At 44.6% G+C, this 6,328-nt stretch overlaps 1 protein-coding gene across 11 annotated transcripts in view; it reads right to left on the minus strand.

Annotated features, from left to right (window-relative positions):
* Nucleotides 1–6,328, minus strand: part of PTK2 (protein tyrosine kinase 2) — a 254,549-nt gene that overhangs the window by 184,188 nt on the left and 64,033 nt on the right. The gene's annotated exons all lie outside the window — the stretch shown is intronic.

Below are 6,328 nucleotides of genomic sequence, written 5' to 3' on the forward strand. Positions count from 1 at the left end.
CTGGAAACCAGGTCAGGCAATTTTGCAGATGTTCACTAAATATATGACTAAAATCTCACTGTACTCAAACATAGTATATAGTGAGCCTCTATTAAATAGGAAAAAACTTGAGGCATCTGGCAGGCTCCATCTGTAGAACATGAGACTCAATCTCAGGGTTGTGAGTTTGAGGCCCATGCTGTGGGCAGGGTTACTTAAAAAAAAAAAAAGGCAAAATTGAGTCTAGTATTACAAGGTAAAAAACAGAAAGGCTTTTACTGAATACTGCCAAGGTGCTAGCTACCTAAGCAGTTTTCCTACATACATTATCTCACTTAATTTAATTCTGATACAAATCCTAACAAGTACACATTAACCCTCCCATACAGGAGAGACAACTAAGACATAAAACCAAGGGAGGAGCAGGGTCTGGATTGACCACCCCCACCTCAATGAACAACTAGAAAACTGCACAGAACATAGGAAGCACCTGCTTTCAGCCCCTGACACAGGCAGCACCTAACCATGACCTCTGAAGGAGAGGACAGATGAAGTGAGACCTGGCTCTCTGCCAGGAGGCAGTTTCTGGACTGCAGTGCAGGGAGGGTAACCCAGAGCCTGGTGAGCTCAAGAAGAACAGAGAGGCAGGACAACTAGAATTTGCCAGGAGTCACACAGAGAAAAAGTTCCAAATTCTCCATGGAGCTCCCCTTGAACATTTGAGCATCTGCATTCATTAGTTCATTAAAATAGTCCTGTCTAGTGGTTCACAAAGAAAAATTAATATTTTTAATGGGCTTGGATCATCATCTTAACATTTTAGTCTCTTAAAACTAACTCCAGGACTTAGCATGAAAAATTAAGTTAGGCGCGGCTGTGGTATCACGATGCTAAGATTGGGGTCCGGGCTGGCTTGAAATCCAGCTCCAGAAACATGCGGTTAACATGCCAGCTAGACCTTTAGCCTCGTTTTGAACTGCAGTGTGGTGACAGCAGTGACTTCACAGGACTATCACAGGGACTGAATACAAACACGTATACAAAGACAATGCGATCTAGAATGTGCTACCTACAACGAGGAAGCTGATGCCGATGATTCGGCAGTGAACACTTGTCCACCCGTCGGCATGAGGCAGGTCACCCTAGGAACTCATCTGGTCGGTCTGATCCGCACACCCACCCCTCATGGCAGCTCCCAGTAGCAGCCTCATCTGTGGGCACAGACAGTGAGCAGCTACACGACTCGCCCAAGATCACATGGCTCCATGTGTTGGCTCCAGTCTGTGCTTTCACTTCCACACTAGACACCTGCCACTCCGAGTACAGCCCACAGACTAGCAGCACAGGCATATCATCAAGAGTTTGTAAGAGCCCCACCACAAACCTACTTAATAAGAATCTGTGCTTCTAGGGGCGCCTGGGTGGCTCAGTTGGTTAAGCATCTGCCTTCAGCTCAGGTCATTATTCCAGGGTCCTGGGATGGAGGCCGGCATCGGGCTCCCTGCTCAGCAGATGAGCCTGCTTCTGCCTCTGCTTCCACCTCCCCCCTCTCCTCCGCTCACGCTCTTGTGTGCTCTCGCAAATAAATAAAATCTTTAAAATAAAAAAAATCTGCGCTTTAACAAAATCATCACGTGATCTCTATGCAAGTTTTGTCTGGGAACCACAGCATTAGGATACCTGTATCAAAACCACGAAGTTACGTTATAATTCCTTTAGTGTACTTATTTACTTCCCCCCTACTAATTCATCCCCTCGCCCCAACCGAAACATATTATAGTAGACTATGTATAAGGTGTTTTCCTGGGCATCAGGATATCAGGACAGATAGATACCAGGAAAGAGACAGACTGGTCATTCGGACATAGCAGGACACAGGGAACAGTCCCTGCCCCTATGGCCCTCACTACAAAGACCAGCACAGACAAGTACCTGAATAACATGGTGTTAGGAGGTGATGCCAGGAAAACAGGTGTTACCCAGACTTGGGGCATGGTCGAGGCCTACAGAACATGAGTTCCAAGCTGGGATCTTAAGAATGGGCATGTCCAAAGTTATACACAACAAAAGACATGGCTGCAGGTGTAGGTCAGTGATCCAGGGAGTCAATGCAAAGGCCAACACGGCTTTAATTCAAACAGCAGAGAAGCTGGACAAGGCCCAGCTCCAGAGGCAGGCGGGGAGCCTGACCACTGTTAGGACATGCACCTGGGCAGCAATTACGCCCATACAGACCAATCTGAAAGCTTCTGTTATAATCCTGACAACACTAACTATGGCCAAGGAAGTGGAAAGATTTGAGAGCTGTAAAAAAGCCAAGAGGACAGGGGTTGACTAAACTGCACACATAAGATTAAAGGAAAGTCAGCAGCCATTTTTCTTGCTCAGGTGACTGAGTGGGAAAGTGATACCATTCCACAGAGACAGAGAACACAAGAGGGACAGATACTGTCTGAGGATGGCGGACGAACAATAAGTAGAAGAGGTACTTCAGTTTGGTATTTGTTACTGGGAACAACACAGGCCCACATGCCCGAACTCAGGCGAATGGAGATGCTTCCTGCCTGCAGTTAAGGAGTGGGGAACGGGGAGCTGGACTTCTGGAAGGTACTCTGGGAAGGGGAATAAGGTTTGATGGACCCCATCTGTTCTCGGGCTGGGGGGTGGAGGGGGAGGCATCTGATATTCTGATTGGGGCTCTCTGAAGTCTTTTAAAAAACCCTCTAATTTCACGGCTATAACTGAGTCTTTGTACTCCTAAGAAAGTGATGTAAATTTACCTTTGGGAAAATATTTCCCTGGGTTCTCTCTTTGGGGAGCACTTTGCAAAAGCAAAACAGTGTAATGACAAAGACTCCCAATATGGAGTTAAACTGCTGTGCAAAATAAAAGAGCGATTTCCCTAATATGCAGAGATTGATTTGGACCTCATTATGCTAAAAGCTGCCCCTGAGACAGGAAGGTTTGCATCTAGACTGGGGGCTTCCAGAGGTTTTTTTAAGTAATTGTTTATGCAGCATTACTATGCCAGGACTGTTCGAAGCACTTAAAAATGAAATAATTTAATCCTCATAATAACTTTATTTTTCGGGACACCTGGGTGGCTCAAGTCAGTGAAGCGTCTGCCTTTGGCTTAGCTCATGATCCCAGGGTCCTGGGATCAAGTCCCACATCAGGCTCCTTGCTCAGCGGGGAGCCTGCTTCTCCCTCTGCCTGTCCCTCCCCCTGCTTGTGCTCTCTCTCTGACAAAATAAATAAATAAAATCTTAAAAAAAAAACCTTATTTTTCCCCACTTTCCAGATGTGGGAACAGAGAGAAGTGACCTGCCCAAGGTCACATGCCTTGTACATGAGCCTCAAAGCTAAGAGGTCTACCTGGAGACCGGGCTCTTGCTTGCCAAGCCCTGCTGCTGCTGGGTTCCCATCCTCTCTTGAAAACGCTGTCACTGGCGGGCCTCACTCCTGTGTGGCAACACACAGTGGAGTGGCAGCAGGTACTCACCCATTATCTGCTGTTACCACGCCCTGCTGTCCTGGGCCAAGGACCAGCTGGATTTGGTATTGCTACCGCACGCTCTTCCATGGCCACAACTCTTCCTGGAGTCATCCATTCATGCCCATCCCCCACAAGCAACTGAACGTGCCACACCACCCTTAGATTAATTAAGTCAAAAACTACTTACTTCACCAAATAATAGGCTAGGCACTGTAACAGATGTGTGGAGAGAGATATATATATATAAAATCCTACCCTGCAGAGCTTTCAGCCTAGTCAAGAGAGATACACACGTGATTATTTAATTACAACTGTAATAAGTACTGTTAAAAAATGGCAATAGCAGGAAGAGTTATAAAGGAAGAGACCTCACCCCTTCCACAGTTAGAACATCACAGCTACACAGGTGCCACAAGGCTGCAGGGAGGCGGTCTCTCCACAGCAAGGGCGGAGGAGGAGAGGCCCCAGAGGCAGCCACGGGCCTTCAGTGTCCAGTATCCAGGAACCTGCAATCCAGAAACCCTTCTCCTTTGCTTCCAGAAAGTGTTCTTGTATCAGGTCTTTGATGACTTAATCCTTTTGTCTCTTTCTGCAACTCTTATTATTTGGATGTTGGACCTTCTGAATTCATCATCTACTTTCTTTTCTCCCTCATTTTTCTTTCCTACATGTGTTCTGAAAGATCTCTCTCACATTATTTCCCACTGCTCTTACTGAGTTTATGTCTGCCTTGGTACTTTTAATTTTCCTCTTCTTTGAATGTACTTTTAAAAAGAATTTTAGGGGTGCCTGGGTGGCGTAGTTGGTTAAAGCATCCAACTCTTGGTTTTATCTCAGGGTGTGATCTCAGAGCCGTCAGACTGAGCCCCGCGTCAGGCTCTGTGCCCATCAGTGGAGTCGGCTTGGGACTCTCTCTCCTTTTGCCCCCACCCCTTAAATAAATTAATAAATCTTAAAACAAAAAAAAAAGGATTCTGTTGGGCTTTCATGGATGCAGTATCTTCCCTTAGCTTTCTGGAGATCTACTGAGATTTAAATTCTTTATCTTCTTTGAGCTTCCTTCTGCTTGTGGTTTCCTCTTTGTTGCTCAAAACTGTTTTCTCTCTGTTTTGTCTTCACATTTCAAAAGCAAAGGCTGTCTTTATTTTTTTAATGAAATACAATTGGCATATATTAGTATTAGGTGTACCACGTAATGATTCGATATTTGTATACACTATGAAATGATCACCATAATGAGTCTAGTTACCAACTGTCACCATACAAAGTCACAAAAAAAAAAAGAATCTTTTTTCTTGTGATGAGAACTTTTAGGGTTTACTCTCTTGGCATCTTTCAGGTATACACCACACTATTAGCTACAGTCACCATGGTGTACCTTATAGCCCCACAACTTACTTACAGCTGGAATTTTGTACCTCTTGACCCCCCTCACCCATTTCGCCCACCCCCAAAGCCCCTCTAGCAACCACCATTCTTGTCTCTGTATCTAGTTTTGTTTGTTCATTTGTTTTGTCTTTTGGGTTCCACACATTAGTGAGATCATACGGTATTTGTCTTTCTCTGAAAGACTAGTCTTACCTCATGTAGCATAACGCCCTCACAATCCATCCCATGTTCTTGCACATAGCAAGATTTCATTTTAATGACTGAATAATACGCCACTGTACATAACTATATGTGTGTGTATGAAGGTGCACACAAGCACACACAATCTTCTCCAAATATTCATTCATTAATGGACGCTTAGGTTGTTTCCATGTCTTGGCTATTGGAAATAATGCTGCAGTACACAGATATCTTTTCAAATTAGTATTTTCACTTTCTTTGGATAAATACCTCATAGTGAAATTGCTGGATCATATGGTTAATTCTACTGTTAATTTCTTGAGGAACCTCCACACTATATTCCGCAGCGGCTGCACCAGTCTGCATTCCCACAACAGTGCACGAGGGTTCCTTTTTCTCCACATCCTCAGCAACACTTGTTATTTCTTGTCTTTTTGATAACAGCCATTCTGACAGGAATGAGGTGATATCTCACGGTGGTTTTGATTTGCATTTCCCTGATAATGAGTGATGCTGAACATATTTTCATGTTATCTGTTGGCCGTCTGGATGTCTTCTTTGGAGAAATGTCTATTCAGATCCTCTGCCCATTTTTTTAAACATTTTTTTTGGTATTGAGTTGTATGAGTTGTTTATATATTTTAAATATTAGTCCTTTATCAGATATATGATTTACAAATATTTCCTCCCATTCTGCAGGTTGTCCTTCTTTTGCCCTTTTGTTGATGGGTTTCCCTTGTGGTGCAGAAATTTTTAGTTTGATGTTGTCCCCCTTGTTTATTTTTGCTTTGCTGCAGAGGCTGTCTTTATTTTTTTTTTTTTTTAAGATTTTATTTATTTATTTGACAGAGAGAAACACAGCGAGAGCAGGAACACAAGCAGGGGGAGTGGGAGAGGGAGAAGCAGGCCTCCTGCCGAGCAGGGAGCTCGATGCGGGGTTCTATCCCAGGACCCTGGGATCATGACCTGAGCCGAAGGCAGACACTTAACCAACTGAGCCACCCAGGCGCCCCAAGGCTGTCTTTAAATACCTGGTTGTCGAGGAAACCTGTACATGTGGGTGACCCCAACGATCTATGCACTGAGCAGAGAAGCAGGGGCTTGGCTAGAGATCCCAGAACATTAGAGTCTGCCTTTTCTCTTGGCCCAATCTCCTTAGAAAAGAATGTTTCCATCTCCTGCCAGGATCGGGTAAAAGCCTCCTGACAGGATTCTGGGAGCCAAAGAGAAAGAAAGCATGGCTAACTTCACTTAATCCCCAATTTTGAGTGCAAGAATGCAATT

Source organism: Callorhinus ursinus, unplaced genomic scaffold, assembly GCF_003265705.2.
Source record: "Callorhinus ursinus isolate GAN/ISIS: 27379988/994484 unplaced genomic scaffold, GSC_fseal_2.0 scaffold5, whole genome shotgun sequence".
NCBI classification, from domain to species: Eukaryota; Metazoa; Chordata; class Mammalia; order Carnivora; family Otariidae; genus Callorhinus; species Callorhinus ursinus.